Raw genomic sequence first — 23714 nt, 5'->3', positions numbered from 1 at the left:
AAAAAGTTAAGGCACTTTTGCAGACCTGATATACTGCTCTTCAGGGTATGCCTTCACACCTGCAGCACTGGGCTATGCCAAAGATTGTCTTCAGTCCATACCCATTGACAAATCCCTTCCAGGAAAATGAAACTAAAACATGCTATAACTAAACCAATTAAGGTTGTCACTACTCAGAATGGTAATTGGCATTCAAGTAAACTGCTTATCCCATTACCAGAACCAGAGGACCCGAATTTTATAAGCTATAAATAAAATCCCAATAATTGTATTCCTCTTTATAACACCTTTTCCATGGCTTCCATGTCCCCTTCTCATACCTGACTTTGTGTATAAAGATGTTGTGGTTCAAGTCAATTGAAGACATATATAGTTACAAAGTCAATACATTACTGTCATCTCTATGACATGGAGGATTATGTTTTGGAACATCATCTATATGTAAGACAGTCAAAATTCAGGCAAGTATAAAAAATTTGTTGCTTAATTAAGTGAGGAACATCGTGTATCTTAAAATATTCAGTGAATTATTATTTTATTGTTAGTCGCACAATTTTACCCCATATAATGTAAAAACCAATTGTATCAGTTTACGTAGTTTAGAAATATGTCATGAACATTAGCATTTATTCATTACTGATATTCCTGGAGGCCACAGCAAGGATCAGCAACCATTTTCAGTGTGTAAGCTCCTCATCTTTAAGATCTGTAAGAAATGTGATACCAAGAAACATAAGGTCTTATACCTGCTACAGCTGTGCTTCAGTTCAGCTATATGTGTCTAAGTGCTTGGTTCTCTGTTCCTAGCAGAATTATCACTTCTGATTTCAGGAAAATCAAATTTGTATCTGACATATGCATAAGTGCCTTTGCCAATGGATTTTCAGCCTGCAGCTCATAAAAGGAAGCTAGGCAGTATCAGAGTGAGGAAAAGTAGAGTAATAATTTATCGTATATTGCTTGATAGAAAGAAAAATGTCAGCCACAAAAGCTTCCTGGGGCAAAATGGATAACTTTGAAGAAAGATTTGCAGCAGTGATAGTAGCAGTGATTTAGCAATGACTGCCATGTTTCCAGAAACTGAGGGAAGGCAAAGCTTATTCAAGCTTAGGATTTTCTGTAGGTGACATGTACAGTGGTACTCCAAAAGGATACGTGCTATTGACCTACCATTTCTTTGCATTAGCAGATACACTGATCCTTGAGGCATTGCTGGAAGAATTAACCTCATATACAAGCTTCCATTTTACTTTCCTTTTTGTTTGCTGTTTGAGTCTTCTGCTGTATAATATGTGGTATGTATGAAGACAGTAAAAGCAAAATTTATTATGTATGTTACTAGACTTGAGAATATGTTGAGTCCTTAGCCTTACTAACAGCCTAACTCCAGATGGAGTCAAGATCCCCAAACTTCCACAGTGGATTTTCACTGGAAGAACTGGGAGCTTGGGCTGGCTTACTCATATTCCAGCCATTGCCCCTTCTGGACATGGCAGCTGTGTGCAGTTCTGGTGTCCTCAACATAAAAAGGATGTGGAACTGTTGGAACAAGTCCAGAGAAGGGCCACGAGGATGATCAGGGGACTGGAGCACCTCCTGTATGAAGACAGGCTGAGGAAGTTGGGGCTGTTCAGCCTGGAGAAGAAAAGGCTGCATGGAGACCTCATAGCAGCCTTCCAGTATCTGAAGGGGTGCTACAAGGATGCTGGGGAGGACTATTCAATAGGGACTGTAGTGGTAAGACAAGGGGTAATGGGTTAAAACTTAAACAGGGGAAGTTTAGATTGGATATAAGGAAGAAGTTCTTTACTGTAAGGGTGGTGAGGCACTGGAATGGGTTGCCCAGGGAAGCTGCGAATGCTCCATCCCTGGCAGTGTTCAAGGCCAGGTTGGACAGAGCCTTGGGTGACATGGTTTAGTGTGAGGTGTCCCTGGCCATGGCAGGGGGGTTGGAACTTGATGATCTTAAGGTCCTTTCCAGCCCTGACTATTGTGTGATTCTATGATTCTATTACCTTCCTCACAATGTCAGAAACAAGATCTAATGCTACCTTAGTTCCAACACAATGCTTAGGACACAGTGCTTGATCATCTAAGCCTTTTCTTCCTCATCAGAACAAAGGTGACAGAGCTTCCACTCTTTTAGTTTCATCCTTTCCCACTCCTCTTCATCCTTTACCACCAGTAGAGCACTAGGAGTATCATCTGCCATCAAAATTCTTATACACTAAAACTAGAAATAATCACAGTTGTTAATATTTAAATTACTTTGTATATGCTGAAATGTTATTCTTTATCAGAACTGCCATAAGTCCAAATTCTCACGTAGTACCTGACAATCAGAATACTTTAAAAACATGGCAGAAAGATGTTAACACCTACTACAATATGATGGCAACCTCACCCATAACTAGCTTCATGTAAGGACTTGGGTTATGACTTCAATACTGCTCCTGAGTCATTCCAGTTAGTCATTCTGGTATAGGACTTTCCAGCTCAAATAACTGACAGGACTGCAAGGGCCAAATACAACAACTCTAGCCATTCTTTAGCTAAGACAGTCCTGCTCTCATTTAATCTCTACATATATAGAAATGGACAGTCAATCATCCTATGAAATCTGTTGTGTAAATTCTGATAAGATGAAAATTTCACTTTTCAGAGTTTTCTGTGAACTGCAGAAGAGAATATTTTCTGCAAGAATTAAAGTTTAGAAGTTTCCATCATATAGATTATTTCCCACAACTTGAAGAATTCCTACTAATCATACAAAACAGTCTGCAGTAACCACTGAGCAAACATTGGAACAGAAATGTCTGATAAAAAGGTTTGGCTGAAGTGTAAGTGTAGATCAATTTTCAGTTCAATACATCATGAAATACATTTTCTGGAAGTGTTAAGTTTACTAAACCTGACAATACAAACTAATTATCGCATTTCTTTTAACATACTTACAAACATTAAAGCTAAATGTCTAGATATTACCCAAATACCGAGACTGAAGAGCATACATTATTCTTCACAGATGAAAAGTTTAATATCTACTTCATACCTCTGAGAAAAAGCTTAAGAACTCTAGAAAATAGCCTTCCAAATATTATTGGTGTAATAATGAAAAAAAAAAAAAAGAATTATTCTACTCCAATGGAAGCTAGTAGCAAAATTCCCATTTCTTGAGTAAAATAGAATCAAAATTAGAACGTCATCAAAAGATACTGTGCAGGTTTCTTCAAGGATAGGGATGTTAATAAAGGAACTACTGATAAACCTTTACAATGGTATCTTGAAGACTTCATCTCTTTCAAGATCTCTTGCAGAGGTTGTTTCAATATGAGCCTTATATCACAGGAACACTTTAATTTGTGCCACCATAAAGTCCGCTATTCCGTGTTTTCATTTTAGTCTTTTTCTTGCTTCATATTTAATATCCCAGATCTTTTTATTAAAATCCATATGAAAGGTATTGTTATATCTTTACAGTGCTCTCCTTTCAAGCAAAATAATATCCTTAGTAACAATGCATTTAGTTCTCCATTTCTTATATATCTACACCTCCAGCTGGTGGCCGTGAAGGGAATCACGCTGCACACAGTGACTGATGCAGTCTCAGGTCACCTCACTTGGTTCCTTTTACTCCAGCCAGGGTTGAACTGCTCTGTTTCCCAGAAGCCTAATAATAAGCCTCTGTCTTTCTCTGTAAAAGACACCCAGCCGATGCCTTTACCTGACAGTCATTCATCATGCTAATGGCTGAGGGGATTTCCCTGAGAGGGCTCACAAGATCTCATTTGATCAGTATGCAGCAGGAATTTACCATTTACTGAGAGACCCTCTTTTTATTGTTCCTGGCTTGTTGATGTATTATATATTTACCAGCATAGAATCTCATTTGTGGTTTATTGCTCTAACATCTGAAATGATCTCTCTCTTTCTCATTTCACTGTTGCTCATCATTTGTTATTCCTCCTAGTTACAGCCAGCCAGCTTCAAGTGCTGGACTCCCAAACCCAGTAAGGGTGCCAGTCGCTCATCATCATAGCACCCGGCTAGCAGCTTCTTCTACTTAAAAATAATACTGTTACTGTCATTATTAAGAAACTATTCATTTTTGCTTCCTCTCTTCTGGAGGAGAAAAGGGAGAAATGATGTGCTTGGCACAAGCAATGAAAGAAAGCAGGACATAACGTGTTGTGAAGGGTATTGAGTGGGTATTAAACACGACACTTGAATTATATAGCACATCCAAAGTCCCCTGTCTGCTTCTCAGATTCCTTTACAGGGCAACAAGTAATCTTGGAAACTGTTTTCAGGAAAAAGAACCAGGATGTTCTCTTAGCTGAACAAGAAGGTACTGCAGTGAAGCTGTAGGGAAAGGAAAGACTTCTTCAACTTTGGGGAAAATCATTCAAGTCCCTTTTTTCTCTTTGGTTGAAAATTGCTAACTGATACAGTCTGCTCTCCGGAAGGGTAAGCTTAATGTTCTCCAGCATTATGAGGGCAGGCAGTTTATAAGAATTTTCAGCAGGCTTCTCTGAAGTACTGCAGTGGAACAAGATGTCCACACTGACTCCTTTTGGGCTGCAAATGACACTTAAACTTAAACCTGAAACAGTTTCAGCCAGTAGCAGAGGCAGCAAGGCACTCACTAGTACCAGTTTTAGTCCTTTGACATAACTCTTTTTATCTGCCTGAAAAAAACCTACTCTAGAAAAAGAGATGTTTGATTTACTGACATTGCACTTCCTTGTTGCTGTTCAGAATGTTCTTGTGTTCACTAGGATCTTACAGCAGGATGTAACATGGTGGGCTACCTGTAAAAATCAAACCCAAACTAAAGAGAAACTCCCATCAAGACTGCAACTTTACTTCTGCAGCATATAACCCAAGCAGGAGCAATGGCAGTTGTGTGGCATGAGAAAAGTGGGTGTCAACTAAAGATCTAATGCAGACTGGGTTTTGTGGATACCAGTCTTGGGGTAAGCACTCACGGGGTTTCCCAGTGTACAAAACAATGTGCTTGCACATCAACCACAGAGACACCCACCAAACCACCAAATTTTCTTTCCAAAGTGAGTGTGCAGTTGAGCAAAACTGGAGCTGAAGAAAAGTTCTTCTGAACCAGAGGCTTGGAGAGATGCCTTCAGAAGGGGCCTGGGGACTCCCCCTGCCACTTCTGCCAATTCATGGATCAGAGTTAATATTTGTAAACGAAACAAAAAGTGAAACCAAAGCTAATTTTAGACAAGAACCTGGAAATCCACAAAGTTATTAACAACTGGTCCTCAGCCTGGCAGGAGGTATTGAGAGTACCATGAACATAAACTAACTTTAGATTTTCCCAGACAGCTGTCAGGAAATATTTAGATTTTATAATAGCCATACATTGCTGTGCAGCAATAAATAAAAAGGCTAGGACTAGTTCTGTGCCAGCCTAAGCAGACACGAATGCTTATCGGTTAGATGAGTTTAGACCAGCTAACGATGGGACTAAGTTGGATACTAAATAATCTAAATAGGAACAAGACAGGACTGTAATGCCAGGGTGACTTTGAGATTAGCTGAGCCACACACAGCCATTATTTTTGCCTAAGATGGAGTCTCTAATCATTTTATTTACATGCATATTTGCATGCATGTCAGGAGAGAAAGTTAATTTCAGAGCTTATTGTTTAACAAGTAAATGATTCAGTGAGAAATGATAATCCTTACCATTGCCTTCCTCCTCGGTGATGCTATTTCTGTTTATTACTATCACTTAGATTCTCTCTGATAATGAGGAAAAGAAGAAAATAATCAGTTGGTTTTTAGATGAAATTAGACTTAATTCAGAATAATCTATGTATTTTAAGATAGGGGATATATCCAAGTAGAATAATCAGTGCGGCAAACAGGTTATTTTAATGTCTACACAAGGTTCAAGACGATCTGAAGGTGAGAACAGGCATACAAGTTTTATACCTCTTTTGGTTAAAAATATGTCTAGATGCTGGTGGAATCCAGAAGAAAGAAGGAGAAAGAAGTCCTCATAACAAAAGCCAAGGAGAAAAGTGCTAGGGTTTCTAACAGCTTCACCATATTGTGTTCATTTTCTACAGAAGGTTTTTGGGTGCTACAAGAAAGAGGAGCAGAGGGCTCTTGGGCTGGCTCAACAATAATGAAATTAATAACCAAAGCAAAGCCAGCTCATAAGAAGGTCTGTTATTAAAGCATCATCTTGTCCACTACCAGCTCACTGATACTGGCCATCTCCTTGTATTTATATATTTATTGTATTTATATATCCCTAATATTTTGGTCTCTCTTTATAAGAAAGGAGCCCTCAGCTCTGTCCTTGCCAACTGCAAATGGCCCAGTCACAGCAGAAGTGCCAGAGAACTGCTTGGTAAGACTTTGTCCTACATTTGTGTGACAAAGATGAGCATGTAAATGGTGATGCATGCCTGAGGGTTGTAGGCTATGCATCAGCTAAGCCAGAGAGGAGAAAGGGCAAGTGGCTGAAAACTGGGTGATGCTTCCTTGCTTCCAACCTGAACTGGATGAACAGAGGGTCCACTACTCTCAATTAAGACTCTGAAGATAAACAATTTATTAGTGCTTAATAAATAGCCATGCCCTTAACAACTTGCCACACATTAGACATTAAGCAGTTTTAATTTTTAGAACATGATTTTGTTTCAAATCATAGCATAACTTGTAGATTTCTTTTTTTCTATTTAAATTAGTAATTTGAAACAAAAAGTTGTTCATGAGCTATCTATCTGAATATATAGTGATATAGGGAGGAGCGCATGCTAACATACTCTAAACACAAATTTAGAGATTCGTATTATTACAGAGAATGATATGGCACATTTAAAACATGCGCTATTTATTTTCCTTTTTCCTATAATTAAACGTGTCTTTATATTTGCTAAGTATTCCATTGACACATCTAAGTTCTTTTAAAGTCACTTCAAAGTCAGCTCACATAACATGTACTGATTGTATCAAGTTCTTGAAAATTAAGATTTAATTCTAGGCTAATATGTTTTTATTTGTTTATTAATGAATTTCTTCTGTAATTCATGCTTTTTCTTAGCATGCATGAGCTCTTTTCTCATTTAGAAGGCAGACCTTATCAAGTATCACCAAGCAGGTAAAAGAAGGAGATGGAAAGACGCATTAATACAAGTTACTACATTAATTACTACTGGACTTCTGCTTTGCACATGGCAGATGATTTGTTAGAATTTGTTAGAAATTGATTCTATTTTTTTGATAATTATTCTGCCATCCAAACAAGTCATGCATGCTAGTGTCAATACATTTGCATCTGCTGGATACACAGCAGCCAATTTATATATATTCAGAATATGTTAGAAAAGGAAAATGTTAGCTTGACTAGTAATCAGTATTTATGAATGTTTTCTCTTCCTGGATACACTGAAGAGATCTGAACTTGAACTTACTATTCTGGAGGTGTTCTTTGGTTTTGACAGGTAAATAGGGTTGGATAGTCCAGTGATGTAAGGAGGAATAGCTTTGAGCTTTATGGAGAAATGCTAATTTACATCAGCTAAGAATCAAGACCAAAGGTATTTAAAAGAAAAAGCTTTTCCATTTATCTGTTGTAAGATAACAATTTTTCTTAGGGTTTTCTAATACGGAAAGAGATAGATAATATTTAGGATGCACTTATTTATGTATGCACTTATTTAAAATTTATCAATTCTAAAATTCCAAAATATGAATGTCCATGAAAACTATCTGCATCAAACCTGTCCATGACTGAATGTAAATATTTAGCAAGAGATTTTTACTGGTACAGCTTTGTGTGTGTGTGTGTGTGTACCTTGTTTTCTCATCTATTAGACTGTACATTGAAAGCTAATAGGACTTTAACCTGTTTTCTTCTAACATCAATGCTCTGAAAAGCTAAACCCAGGACAATACCCTTCTCTTCAGCACTTTCATGTAGACTCCTTTTATGCACCAAAATATGTTGTTGGAATCACAGAGAATAATCAGAGTAAATTGCACAATTCTAGATGTTCTAATGCAAAAAGAAATAGTAGTGAATTAAATACACTGCTATCTTACTCAAGGCTATATTAGGAGCACTTATTTTGCAGAGCACTTACTTTGTGAAGCACTTATGCAAAAGATTCTGCTGAGTAAGTCCCCCAAAATATAACTAGGTGCTGGGGAACTATACACATCCCTCAACATAACACAGTCCCAAGCATCTAGGTAAATTGTGCTGCACTGCACTCACAAATTAAAACGAGAAATTACCATAATGAAAAGTCCTGAAGTTTTGAATATTACTGCTGTGTCAATTAAAGAAAGATGGTGAAAATTCACCTGCATGATTAGCTGTTATTAACTCCCTTTTAATTTTCCTGTTATGTTGTATTCTAAGCATTTCTCTGGTGTTCTTAAATAGTTCCTGCATTCTTAATCTGTACATATTTGGTGCTTTTTTTTTTTTGTAGTGGTAAAATAAGTGAAATTTTCAAAGCCAAATTTTCTTTCAAGAGTTATATGGATGATCTCCACAGCTCCACAGGTTTGTTTTCAGCGAGGAATAGGTACTGCTCCTGATGGGACTCATGAAATTCCGTTGGTAGTGCTGGGATTGTGTGTGTTTGTTTCTCAGAGGGATCATAGTCATACAAGCATGGAGTACTGCAGTCAAAATGCTCCATGTGGATCTAAGACGAGACTTGTTTTAACTGCTAAAGCAGAGAGCAAAAATGTAGTCTATTATGAATTAATTCATAAGAATTTAAGGAAAGAGTTTCTCATTTTTATCTTCTTTGCTTAGGTGATCCTTTTCTTTGCGTGATCCTTTTCTCTCTGTCTTAGTCCAATATCACGATCACAAAATGTAGGGCCACTGCACAGCTCTTCTTACAGCTCGTCTTCACTGGTTGCTCTCAGAGGTAGCTGAATATACCCATGTCCATACAACAGAGACTTGTAACATCTCTAAATAACATTCACAACTTTGTCAAGGACAAGTGCCAAGCAAAACCAAATTACTGATGTCTGCACACACATGCTAGTGTGGAACGCATCCATGCCTGTGGCAGGGTGGCTGGAACTAGATGATCTTTAAAACACCCTTCCAACTCAAACCATTCTTTGATTCTATGATTCTGTGCTTCCATGATTCTGTGATTCCATGATTCTATTGTAGTAGTTATAGGAACAACTGAAAATGTTCCAAAATCTTCTCCTGAATGTCAGAATGATCCAAGCTGCATATAATAATATTCATGTAGTATTTCAAGCCTTCACACCCATATACACTTCTATAGAATCTTAAATCAAGAAGAAGTCTTTGCTTTTTGAAAATTATATACAAGGGACATACTTTTACTAGTTTCATACCTGCATCAAACTCTATTGTAAACTTACAGTTGTTGGTAAAGGGGATATTTACTTATCCTCATAACATTTCTATATGCATTATCAAAAGCAAGTTTTGCCTTTTGGAGTCACTAATAAAGCATGTGATTTCCCCAAACATCTTACAAAAGATGTCTGGGGTTGACACCAGTAACAGTCTACCTTTGGAGTTGCATCTTTGCCATTCAAAGCTATGGGTAAATGTATAGAACTTCATAGTCCAAATGAACCAGAAGAACCCCAGTCTGATGTTTTTCCAGGACCACCAAAACTATCCCAAGGACTGTAGAAATATTACTGTATAAGTATCATTTTCAGTTTCACCTACCTGCAAAGCTGCTCTATCAAGAAGTTTCTACACGTTTCCTTTGACTTGCACTTGTAAAACCTCAAAATAGAGTTCAGTCTCTAATGGGCTTAAATGTGCTTCCTGTTTGAAGAAGAGACATTGAGGATAATCTTGAAGTGAAGTGTCTGCAGTTTTGTATGCTAATCATACTTTCATGAGAATTATGTTCTTAATAATGCAGATTGTTTCCTGGGATACTGCAGCTCTTCCCCAACTTCTTGACATCCATATGTTTGATTGCACTCATAAATTGCATGCAGTCACTAATAACTTCTACTGATGCTACACTGCATGTCACTCTGATCATTGGCTCAGCCCCTCTTGCACTCCAGGACTTTCACTAACATGTTATAGGTTCGGGAAGAGTTTAGGAGATTGAATAGAGATGATGAGAAGGAGATGATGGACCTGCATTTCAGTCTTGAAAACATCTATTTACTGGTAATGATCTAAATAATGGACTATTTATTTTTTTCTTGACGTATAAAACAATGTTGTTACTACATAGTCACACAAATCAAATTTTTCATGAGTTCTAGGCTATGGGCAAGAAATAGATTGATTACACTCCTCTCTTGGTCTGCTCCTCTTCAAAAAATCTATCACCAGTCAGGGGAAACAGCAAGTACCAGGTCTGAAGGAATCCACTATCTTTAGCTTTTATTTTGTTAACAAGCAAATCAGTCCTCATCAGTGTGCAAGATCATCAACACGTACTTCAATCTCTGTACACATCAGAATATAGCAATCACAATTACATTATGTGGAGGGTAAATCACACAGTAATTAATGTTGCTAATAAGCAGAATACAAGGTCTGATTCAGTCTTAAGAAACTCAGGGAAACATATCCCACTGACTTCTGTAAGATTTAGATCAGCTTTCTAAAGATTTGGATCTTCACTTACCTTATGTTACAATCACATGTTTCAGTGAATGGGTTTATACTCTCTGTGTGTATCTGTAGGTCAGTACACTCCTACTTCATCAGGAACTACTGAGAAAAAGCTTCTTTTATGTTTGTGTGTCTGGCTCAAAAAAAAAAGTTGCATTTACTCCAAATTATTGCTTGCTTTGAAACTACACTGGAAAAAAGAATGTTGCGTACAGGCCAACATGTGTTATACAGAGAAATGTTATACAAGAACAAAATACCTTAGTAGTAAGCACAATACATTACAGTGTACTTCATGAGTACTGTAGGTATGATTCTTTCTGAAAGGTTTACCAACCCTCTTGATCCAAATCACAAAAGCCATGATGATTTGTCTTTGAGTACCCCTCAGGCTGCTGTTTAGATGTGCTGGAGAATGAAGGTTGCCTTCCCTTCCTTGTCTTAGTCACATCCAGCAGAAAGTTACACCAGAAAATAAACACAAAGTATGCAACTATCCTATAACATCTATTCTACACTCACACCCTGTAAGATGTGATTCAAGGGTGAAAAAGTCCCTTTCACAAGCTTCATAAGTTTTATATGGTTATTTTTCAGAGCATCTGATGTAATCCACCGTAAAATCCACATGCTCAAACTGTGAAGCTACAAACAAAAGGCTGTGCTGATAGAAATATAATTTGTCCCTTCAAGAAAATTTCAGGCAGTTTGTTTCTGTTTATTTTGGTCTCATTAGGCTGCGACTGTATGATAAATGATTTAGGTTAAGGGTAATTTAGTTTATGGCACATATGGTGTGAAAGGTTATTCCTTCTTATGCTGTTGTCACATAAAATCTACTTTTAAAAAAGTGAAGTCTTTATGTCTCAATAAACAGAAGCCACATAGATATTGTGTAACAAATTACATACAGGGTAACAATCTATAAAATTTTATTGTCTTATGAGGTTTGTATTGATTAGAATTTTACCCAAAAGCAAAGCATTACTGTTTCTCCAAGAGACTGAAATAAAAGGAAAACAGAAATCTCCATTACAGTTTTCTTTTTTTAAAACTGTAGCCATCAGAAGCATCTCTGAGCAATTCAATTAAATTCCTGTGAATAGCCTAGAGTTCACTTTACCTCTTCCTTGTGCATGACTGTCAAAACCCTGTGAATCAGCTCCAGTGAGCTGCTTAGCACTGAGGTTCACCACAAAGCCAGGAAACAGCTCCTGACATCGGACTATAATTGCAAGATGATTCTGTAAAGCTCCTGTTGCCACATTTCCACTGTGAGATGTTAGCGGTTTACTGTTTGTGTGAGTGATAGCACTGCTTGGAACTGTGGGTGAAAAATCAACAGTTTGTGCTGTTCATTTTGCACAATCATCTGCTTTCTGAAACACAGTTTTGTGGAAGAGAAAGTCAACGCTTAGTCATGGTTAGGCTGCAAATCTGTCTTCACTTGACCATTTACACTCCACAGGCCACAGGAGAGGACATAAGAGACAGCATTTTAAATCAAATAATTTTTGTTGCTCAATGAAAACCAAGAAGGAACAAGGTGGCTGATTTTTACCTGATGACTGATGGGAACAGACATTTTTCTTACAGATACAGACTGTTTCACCAAGACCAATATACTCTTTCCAATGCTGACGAACAACTGAGACTCTAGACTTTCAGAGAAATTAGACATATGGTCAATTACAAAGTAAAAGTTACAAACAAAAAATACAAGGTGTACCATTGCAACCTCAGAAATAAAACTCACAGGGATGCTGAGATATTACCCAGTCACTTTCTCTGCCCCTGTAAAAAACCTCATGATACAGGAACTACACAAATCTCTCAGAAGTTATGCTAATTTCATGATGTATCTTCAAAAATTACCTATTCAAGGACTGGCCTTTTTCTGTGCTTTCCCGTGATCTATAGAGGTATTTACCAGCCTGGGTAGCGGTATCATGGGTTTTTCAGTTTCATTTGGGTTTTGTTTGTCTTTTTTTGTATCAGGAGAATGTGGGAGAAAGAATACTTGGCAGGAAGGCTTCATCCAGAGAAAGGCCATTGATTGGATTCATAGTAATGTCTTGTATTTGGCTGAATTTTCATATATGTATACCCTTAAAGTAGAAGGACTTTATATATAAAGTAGAAGGACTGCAGATGTATACATTCTTTAAAGATTCAGTAAAAAATACTGAGCCTTAAAGCAGGGAGGTGAAGCATAAACAAGTCTGTTATTAATGGTAGTAATTCGCATTATACTATCCAGAAGAGAATAATAGTTGCTGTCCATGTGTATCAGTATTATTTTACATACCTAATGGCAGATGAGGCCATGGTGCCAATAGTTTACAAATGATTTACATTGCATGGTAGAAAGCAACCTATCAGCAGCAAATACCTTCATTGAAAACACATTCATTGTATTTGATCCTGTCTGTTGGACTATGCTTTGCCCAGAGTTGATCATCAGGCCACAGCCTGTGCAATTCCCCACTTCAATAATCAGTATCTGATCCTGATGAATTATGACATGGGCTGCTGCATTGTTCAGAATAAATGAGATGGTATAAATGGTATGACAGGCAACGCATTGGTAATAGTGTATACAGCCATTAAGCTTAATGTGTAAAAAGGAGCCATTAAAATATGTATAAACTTAACCAGAAATAAAGTTAAAAATACATTTAAGGCTGTGGTTGTTAACCAGGCATAAGAGAATGAAAAATACCCTGATTCTGCACCAGTGCATGAGGATACCTGGCAGTACACACTATATGGCCTCGCTCAGGTCAGCACTCAGATTACTTGCCCTCCACATTCAAGTTCCTGTGCCATTCGAAGTGACTGATATGGCTGGTTTACTGCGATGGTGTAAATTTTGGCTACTCCCTTGACTGCTATCCCCAGTGCTGCTAATGCTGCCTATGCTGGCAATGGACAGTCAACAAAAAGTTGCAAGAGATGGCCTCAGGATGCTCTTACATGATGCTACTGCCCTAATCAACCCACAGGGGTTTGGGCTAAATTCCTGCTGTCCTATGAACATCTTTTATACTCTGTCAGCACCGCATCCCACATTCAGTTGAATACTGGCTTTAGCGACTTTGTTGAAAAAGAAATCCCACATGCTGCTGGTGAGAGGGTCAGTTCTAGGAAGAAAATTGGACACTTCTTACAGTAAAACCAAGCCATAAATTTACAGTCCATATAGAGGAGCTTTTACTTTCACAGGGAGAGGAGAATCCTGTGGGAAGGGCACAGCCTTGAGGACCTCCTTTCTCCCCCAGCCCCAGCTGCAGGGCACTGCATACACAGGGAAATAAATGTGGAACTGAGATTAATGACAGGGTTTTAGTGTGCTTTTCCTGCTGTATTTTCTTAATCAATTTTCTATTTTTGACTTCCTGATTTCTCCAGTACAGTTTTTAAATGGGAGCTCCCACAAGAAATGTTAATAAAAAGGATCTCATTTGGTTTTACTTCGGTGTCACTTGGCCTCAGATTTCCTTACTACTTTTAACTCTTTCAGAGGTCACAGGCATCACCCAGGCATTCATGGTATACACCACTGTTTCATGTTTGATTTTGTCCTGTTTACAAACAATGAAGTTTACAACATTGTATGATATACCTTTCTGCAAGACAGTTCAGAAAACCACCAGTGACCGATACCTGTGATTCAGCTTTAGTGTATCTCATGAACAATTCCTAACTTGGGAGGTTTTTCTGTCAAAATATTTCTTATGCATCTGTGGGTATGGATGAGAGTTTTGCATGGCTTACTCATACTTCACTGCACTTAACAGAGCCCCCTGGTGAGTCAGGGCTTCGGCTTTAGTTTTGGGTATTGCTGCTGGTTGCTCTGGCTGCTTCAGCGATCCCCTCAGCATTGTCAAACAAAGTGGTTTTCTGTTAATTCTTTTCAGGGCTTAGATGGATTTTGAATCAATCTTGCTGAGAAAGTCAGCCAGCCAAAGAGGTAAAATCGTGACATGGTTAGTCATTTATATTTTACCCTGGATTAGTGAGTGAGGTACTTTTTGTCAGTTCTTACACTTCAAACATAACATTTATTCTACCCTTTTTTGACGAAAGTTTGATTTTGGCTATCTTTTGCCTATGTCTTCCCAATCAGCCCTCAGTATCCCTAACCCAAAGCTTAACATCATCCATTATTCAACACCTTCAATAAGAGTAACTTTAAAACTAGTAATCTCTCAGTAAAGCAGTGCAATTAATGCTGAAATACCTCAAGTACAGAATAATACCAAGTAGCACTCTCCAGAGCCTTCCTCAGGGCAACCCAAAACACCAGTAGCCTTCCCTGAAGTCTCTAGGTATCAAATATTCTTTAAGATTTAGTGGTAGATCCTAGCTTACCTAAGTGAGCCTTTTACATTAAAATGCAGAATATTTTTCCTGCAAATTTTACAGTGGACTCTACATCAGCTCACAGTTCACCCATTTTATGCCAGATTAGAATAATCAAAATGCACCCCCAATGCTGCTTGTTGCAATAATGCACTTTGCCCACTTTATTTAGTTCTATCATTTTTATCACTCTTTAATTCATCATATAGATTATCCACTGTTTTCTGTAGGTGCCGCTGCCCCATAACACCCAGCCTGACCTGGCAGGAAGGATGGCACAAAGCACCCACCACTACAGCCCCCTATAGCTATGGAAGAGGGTTTTAACACGCTGGAGTTTTCCTAATCCTTGAGGTATTAGGCTATGGCCTGCCTTTAGACTAAGCTTTTGCTTTTTGCCTTTATAGTCTTCATGCCTGCAGTAGTGCACATTTTATCTGAAAACACTGCATTTACTACAATATAAAGAGGTCATTATTGTTCAGCTACGTTTACCATTGTTCTTCCTTCCCTCCCCTCTCTTTCCAATGTCTTCCTAGAATTATCTAGTATATACTATGCTCACTTATTCCTGCTAGCACTAGATACAACACAGTTATGTTTCTTCCCCCAAGCTCAGTGTCCTCAGAGGAGTATTTAGGTTAAGAGCAGTTTATTCCTGGCTGAAACTGCAGCAATTGTGTGTGGGTTCATAAGCCCGGATTCTCCTTTGCTTCAGGCAGCTACTAAAAGACAAGGTGATGTCTCAGATGGAGACAAAAATAGAGAGGTGCAGCAGTGGGGCATGAAGCATCCTTGCAGCTGCTGCAAGGATGGTCCCCACAGCACAGCCTGGTGTTTGTGGCACGGCAGCAGCGCGGGGGGTGAATGATCCTATTAACAGACAGAAGCACACAGGGAGATCTGGCCAAATGGTGCAATAAACTTATAGCCCTCTGCTCAGCTGCCCCCCGGAAACATGGAAAAGAAAAGCTTATGTGACAGCTGCTGGAGCCAAGAGCCTTCACTGAATAGTAGAAAGCAAGAGAATGCTGAGGATACACTATGAACTCAGTCACAGCTCTGTTATCTGCTTTTCAGGCAGCCACACCTGAGCAAGGTGCTCTTCTCATCATATTTCCATTTCCCACCATAGCTCTGTTCCTCACCATAGCTCTGTTTCCCATCGTATCACACCTCCTGCCTGGGACAGGGGCGTTTCGTGGGCAATGTTTGCACAGGTACCAGCCTGACTTTATCCTGGTCAGAGGTTCTTGGTACTTAAGCAGCAATGACAGCAAATATTTATAGTACATTTAGTCCAACAAGAATTCTCTCTTTGAAGAATGAGTCTTTTCTTTTTTTCATTTTTTTATGGAAGGTTTGGAAAAGAAATGCATGAATAACTGTTCCTAGTTCAGCTGTGTATGGAATGAAGATTTTCCTTGTAAGTAGAAAAGTATCCTTCTGACAAGTGCTTCCTCTGTGGCTATGCCCTCACCAAGCAGATGGCTATACAGCTGGCTGGGCATTACACAGTTATATACTGGTAAATATAGATATTTAGTTTACGGATCTTTGGGTGGGAAAAGTGAGACAAGACTGAAAACACAGACCTAACTCATGGATATGATGGAAGAGAGGGACCAGAGCAGGTTTAGGGCAGTGAAATTAGACCTGCACCTCCAGTGGCTTCAGAGTAAGTAATACTGGAAAGGAGAGAGTTAAAAATATATATGGCTTTTAGCTTTGTATGATAGCTCCAGAAAGGACTGGGTCACCTCTGCGGAGAGGCTTCAGCAATATGTCATAGCTAATGATGTCAGTGCTGAGAAAAAGGTGGCAGTTTAAGTGACTGTAATAGGGGTAAAACCTCTAACCTGCTGTGCAGCCTAAGTGCTCTTGTTAAATCAGCAGACAAAACAATTTCTGGGAGAGAAATTTCCTCCGTGCCCAGACCTGCCAGCGATCACAGAGATTCCCCACTATTACCAGCCTAAGAAAAACAAACCCATTTGGGGCTAAGTGCCTGAATTAAGGAAATTAGCAGAATGTCATCAGTGGGAGGAGAGCTGCAGTACCAGGGACCAGCTACAGTACAATATGTAAAACGATGCAATATGCAGCAGTCACCATCCAGGGTTTATCTGACTCTAATGCAAGCATTAGAAGTAGTTGTTGTAATAGTGGCTGCTACCAGACATGCCAGAGAAGTGCAACCAATTCACACAGGATGTTTAGCAGCTGCACTGGAGATCAGCCTGGATGCACAGTATATGTATACCCAAACTGCATGTGCTTCCTCTGCGGAGAACACTCCCACAGTGCAAGTAAGATGCTTGGTTTCCTTTACTTGGCTCAAGGACAGACTCCTTGGATGCTGTAAGACTCTAGTCAGAGCACAGGTCACTGCAGACAAACCCAAACTGCCTACCAAGACTACTGAGAGTTTTCAGATGAGGGGTGGGAATGCTCAACAGTCCATGTGGCACAGCTGTCTAATTTAGGTGATAAAAATCTACATTTTATCTGGATTCCTTTACAACTGGAGGAAGTACAATTTATAGCGAGGTTTGCTCTGGTCCTGCTGTTTTTGTAATTTCATGGTAGGATTATCAGAAACTGCTTGGAGAGATGAAGTTTGCAGAAACTTCAGGGCTTTTAATCCCCATTTCTCTCAGCAAAGATACTACTTATATGCTTTATGTGCCAAACTCAGCATATGTACTACTTGAGAGGGAATGTCTTGGAGAAATGGGTTGGAACTGGTAGAGTGTACAGTGCACCAGGTTTTCAGAAACAATGACAAGTATTTTCTGGTCCAGCAAGACCTATTTTTGGTGGACTCACCTCCTGATGGACAAGACACTTGCACAGGATGAAGCCTAAAATGCACAAAAGCAAAAGATGTGTTTGAAGGGCAAATAATTATTGAACATCTGAAAATTCATTCTTTTGACTGCAGCAAACAGCTTCTCTATTTCCAATGTTAATCACAGGGGTGTAAAAGAAAAAAAGGTGCTGGTGAAAGGTACTTATCTTCTCACGCTTGCTGATAACATAGCCTTGCATGTCTTTTGCCCAGAAGAGAGAGCATTTTCCTCATGAACCTCCTAAAATCTTCCTCTCCCCAAGTCTATCAGCAGTGGAGTTTGAGCATTGTGAAAAGGTGAACGCACGCAGTCCATAGTGCAGTGTGATAGCAACAGCTCTCACACTTGGTACTCAACAAGATGCTGTTTCTTCAAAACCCAACCTCTTCAGATGTACACCATCACTGACAGAATTTTCTGTGGGAAGGTTTCTCAAATATATGGGAAAACTGCTGGACTGAGGTTCAGGAATAGCCCGGAGTTTAGGCACAAGGCTACAAGCGATGATGAAATTTCTTCTCTACCTAAACAGCGATCTCCTGTACCCCTGGAGAGTGTCCTAAACTCAGATTGCTGGCTGCTGGGGGCAGGCCTACCCCAGATTTTAATCATTTTGACCCTAGAAAAGCCCTCATGAGACAGGTTCAGAAAGAACAGCAGTGGGTAATGTATCCTATCCAGAGTAGGAGATTGCAGATATGAGATGATACTGCTAATGCCCAGACCACCAGCTCCTCTGAGACAGACTACTACAGCCCATTCCACACTGGAATCAGAATTAATAATAATACACCACTTTCAATAGCAGAGGATCCTTGTTTTCCAGCCAGCCCATGGAACAAATTTAAGAAGAGATTCCTTGCAGGCATTAGCACAGACAGGGACTTGGGATCCTCATGCTTTGGTTACAGCCACAGGAGAGCCTAATTCATTACCAATTCTCATATTTTTTCTGAATAATCTTGTCTATAAAATGGCTCCTATTGGTAATTACATCAAAGTGTCCTGAAGAAAAGTCAGTACTTAGTTTAGAAAAATTATTTTTTTATTTGTTTGAAAAGCCTCTGGTGAGAGCTGTGATCCGATCCCAGAGAGGGTTATTGTGTACCGGGGCAGCTGGGTCACCTCTGTTTGTATATGGCTAATAAAAAGAGTTATCTGGAAGCCAATTATATGAGTTCCCATATTATTATGTTGTGTAAAGAGCAAGGACATAACACCTTTTCCCTCATCTTTCTGCTGTTTTCCATCTCTTTTAACAAGAGCCTTACAGCAGATGCTGTCACAAATTTCAATAAAACAAACTGCCTTTTTGACCATCTTTATCCATTTCTTCTTGTCTTTATAGGCTAGAAACATATTAGAGGGTCTAAGTGAGGGAAATTACTCTTCTCTCCCACTCCCTCCTCCCCATCCCTGTTCCAGTCATTCTCCTGAGCACTGCATGCTGTGACGTTTTTCCTCTTGCAGAAAACCAAAACCACAAAGACAACCTCACAGAATATATGTAGCTACCTTGATACTCAGTTACACTGATTATCAGTCAACCCCTATGGTTTCCTCCTGTACGGATCTCCAGCAGGGCCTGAGATCATGTCAAAGCCCATCCCCAGGCCCCTTTGGATGCTGATGAGATAGTAAGCATGACTGTGGCAGCACACAGAGCCCAGCTACGGTGAGCAAGGTGCCACGGCTGGAGAACATCCTTAGTGTGGACAAGCCATGCTCCTCAGCTGTCCTGAAAACAGGTTAACCAAATCACAGCATCATCCCAAGGGATAAAAATCTAGGAGGTCTGCAATAACAACTCAGAGAAAAAAAAAAAAAAAAAAAAAAAAAGGAAAACAGGAAAAAAAAAAACCAAGCAAACCAGGAAATATGCCAATAACATGTAACCTGATTAAATGCTGCACAGCTGCTGCTAGTAATGCAGAAGAGACACTGTCTCCTGTCCCCAGACCATGGAGACTGCTGTACTCATGGAAATGCAGTCGTGTAGGAGAGTTCTGTGTGCACCAGTGATTCACTGTTTTGCCCTTTCCTGTTTTCAGGTGACTCAGGGCAAGTCTTGAACTCTGCATCTTGATGAAGAAGCAAGAAAGTGTGGAGTGAGCCAGGCTGGAAGCTGGCCGCTTGATGGGGACAGCTCAAGAGGAGATAGTTTTAAGACAGGTATTTCTCGTACTGTGCCCTTCCCACAATTTCAGAAGCTGATCACACTGCCTGAGAACAAATCTTAGAAGACCTCAGCATTCAGCTATGCCAAAACACTACAGCTATGACAATAACTAGAGGCAAGAGTCTGGTACAGGGACACCCTCACTTCAGGCTTGGGTAGGGTTTTGCTCCCCGAGTTAACTCAGAAGTCACGAGCTAGTGAGACCTTAGTAAAACATTTCTTACAGAAAACAAAAACAAAGCCCAACCAAAGAGCAGTTTTGTAAGGCAAATTACTGAGAATGGAGTAAGCTGTTTAGAGTCTTTAATGATCTCTTTGTCTAAGATGGGACAATCATCTTCACAGTCCCTAAACAAATGGGTGGAAACACCTGTTGTCTTCAAGGTTAAAAGCAGAATAATGTGTTGACTGATTGCAGCTGAGTTACTGGGTAGGGTCAGGGCTGCTGCAGTTGGGTAGGAGTCCGCCGGGAGCTCTCTTGGGGAGAGGAAATGAAGCTGAGCGCAGAGAGGTATGGAGAAACTCGGGCTGTTCTTCTGTATCTCAGTCGGGATATCCTAAAACTTTTGAAATTGACATGTGCAAGTCTCGGTGAATGTTTTTGTGCAAAACCATCTTGCTAGCAGTTTGCTTTATGCTGACCTGGTCGCTTTAGCAGCCTCCCAGCATTAAGATAGGGTCTTCCATATGTCTGGTGCTTTGTCTCACACTAGCTGTTCGTAGTTGTTTTCTCAGTAAAGTGGAGAACTCTGTGTGCAATGTCCTGATCCCTTTTGTGATGGGTTATTTTTGTTTTCCATGATTTAGCTACATGAAGGTGCTTGGTTCTCTTTGCAGTGGTGTGGTGTTTTTCTCGCATATTCTGTGCTTGTAGAAAGAGTTTGTGTGGACAAAAGAAAGGAGTCTGCTAGTTTGTAAATGGAAATGAGGTCACTTAATCATTTAAGTACTGGTAGGTTTCTTTAGCGTCCCAGAGATGATAGCCACTAGAACGGGTAGTTTTCATTGTGAAACTGCGCCTGAAGTTCTTTGTGCCTTTACTTCTCAAAGAGGGATTTCCTAGAAGACTAGGCTATAAATTTGCCTGTGCACATAGTTATAATCAACTTTGAGTGCAGCCTTTAATAAGAAGCAGTAGAGGTTTTTTGTGTCTTGGTCTCTGAAACAAGCCCTGTGCCAGGAGGGTAAGTAACATCTAGCTGACCTCTGGGCAGGGATTAGTGGAAGGTGGCCTGTGGAATAAACTCGGTCATAATTTCAAGCAAAAGGAATATTGCCTTGTAGTAACATGCAGCTAATACAGTTTCTGCAGGAAAAGGAAAATCTGACTGTCATTTTGAAGAACTGATATGTTTTCATGTACTCGTGAGACGAACATTCTCCTAATGAAAATTTTCTGTTCAAATACAATAGTTCTTCATGCAAAATACAAACGCACAACTTTGAGTTTCAAGTCCCCTTGAGGATGCTGGCACCTTGTTCTGTGATGGAAATAATTTGTTTCAACTGCAAGAAATTAATTTTAGGGTAGCTTATTATGCACTACAAACCTTTTTAATACTGATCATAAAGCTTGAGGAAGAGAGACATGTCTCCTATTTGATTTAAAACACTGAAGTTTTTATATATTATTGATAATTTTATCTCGGCATGGAAGCTAACAGTTCTAATACAGGGTGATCAGTACCTCAGCAGCATTTGAAAACTATAGCTGCATACATTGGTGTGTTTTAGTTTTCTTTTTTGCGCAATAAAATGTGATATGTGGTAGATGCTAACTTTGTCGAGGCACTGATTTGGGACTTTTTAGTGTCATAAAACCTCTGAAGCAGAGACTTGTGCAATGTGAAACACTGACATAGTGCCTCTGGAGCGCCAATGCAAAAGCTGGCTGATGAAGATGGGTTATTTGTGGTGGTGCTTGGAATTACAAACAGTGCAGGGTTCACTTGAACACACACAGAAACTTCCTTAACTTGCAGAACTTTCCAAACACTCGATGTGAGAGTAGTTTGACAATTCCCCTCTCTTTTGGGGTGGAGGAAAAAAAAAGGAGGGGAGGAGGAAATGGTACTTCAGAGAAGCAAATTGTCTGATTTTGAACTTGTAATAGTTATATGAACATTGTTGCAGTGTTGACAAAAGGACAACAGTTTTTTTAAATAAACTGTGGAGTGTTTGCACCTTGTTTAGTCATGCCCATACGTAAGTGCTGCAGGAAATTGTTAGCACAGAACCTGATTGTGCACAAGCTGTTGGAGGAGACCCTTTACATGTGCAACAACTGAATCAAAGCTTTCACTCCAAAAGCACTATGGGAATGTATGATTTAATGTAAAGCAGTAGCCAAGCATTTTCTAGCCTCTGGAGCCACAAACTTCCAAAACTTTTCATAAAGTACTAAATTTCCTTTATAGTTGTGCCATGCTGTGTAAACAACAACATCAAAACTAAAACTTTCAAATATTTGGATTCAACCCCCAAAGTTCAATATACATTATGAACTTAAAAAAAAAAAATCATTAAAATGAGCAACAGGGAAAACTTTCTTTTTAGGACTTACTTAAATTTTCCTGAAGATTTATGTTTATTGCTTTTACACCTTCAGCTGGTAGAAATTACATTATGCTTTCATTACCCACTTCATCTTTTAATATGCTGTAGAAAGTCATATAAAAGTGCCAAAATTAGCACTGTCATCCTCTGTATTGTCTGTTTTACTGCAGCACAGAGCTGTGATAGACTCAAATAATATACCTGTGGTGTCTGTTACTAGCACAGTCTCCTGTTCTGTTTGACTCGGACCTCACATGCATACAAATTCATTATATGCATTTTTCTTTTCCAAGAAAGTATACGTTTGGAGCATCAGCCATTTACAGACATATAGCACAAAAAAAAAAAAAACAGTGAATTTTCTTAATTCTTTACCCCTTATACTAATAAAAATTACGAAGGAAGGAAAAAAACAATGCAGAAAACACAGCTCCCCCAGCATTATTCACATTGCAGTAGACAGCACAATTCTGTACTTACAGATCTTAACAGTGAAATGTCTCAGGATCTTTACAATTTTTCTGCAGAACTGTTTCAAGCTCTCAGCAAGCCACAGTGTTCATCGAGGCAGAACAGAGCCGTATGGAAGGTCTATGCAGCTGGGAGATAATAGAACTATTTTCCCAGCTGGGACTACAAGCCTTTTATCCACTGAGCATTGCGTGTCTCTTCATTGGTACTAACTGTGAAATACGCTGCTTTCCCGTTGTATTCGTGTTAGTACCCACACAATTAGTGATTGAATCAGATAAACAGCCACTACAATACACATATTCCTATCTGGAAATCCTGAGCGTATGAAAATTAGCTCTGTGTGATCATCCCTCAAGATAGCTGAGAGAGTGAAAACGCAGCTGTCATACAAGTAGCATGGAAGATTAAATGTGCTCTTGTTATTCTTTTTGTACAAATATGAGCTCCTGTCAGGTAATCAGAAAACTGGGTCAGCACTTGATATTGGGTTTGGAACAGGAACGGGAGTAATTTTGTTTAGTCCTGAGTCCCACAGTCGCTTCCTGAGCTCCATAAAATTAAGCTCACAGGATGCGAGTTGATACTTAGATTACATCCCAGCACCGACTCTCCTCTTGTAACTACCCCTCCATATTTTACATATTTAAATAAA

General features: G+C 39.3%; 1 protein-coding gene across 1 annotated transcript in view; it reads right to left on the bottom strand.

Annotated features, from left to right (window-relative positions):
- The window catches only part of LOC130606516 (contactin-6-like), a 146727-nt gene extending 123224 nt beyond the window's left edge, over positions 1–23503 (bottom strand). Inside the window, 1 exon segment of the mRNA XM_057422950.1 lies at positions 23069–23503. The gene's annotated coding sequence lies outside the window, so the exon portion shown is untranslated.
- Between the last annotated feature and the right edge of the window lie 211 nt (positions 23504–23714).

Source organism: Pezoporus wallicus, unplaced genomic scaffold (genome assembly GCF_028554395.1).
Source record: "Pezoporus wallicus isolate ANWC-B61680 ecotype Strahan unplaced genomic scaffold, APGP_CSIRO_Pwel_v1 contig_7073, whole genome shotgun sequence".
NCBI lineage: Eukaryota > Metazoa > Chordata > Aves > Psittaciformes > Psittacidae > Pezoporus > Pezoporus wallicus.
This window is presented reverse-complemented; position numbering and strand designations above follow the sequence as displayed.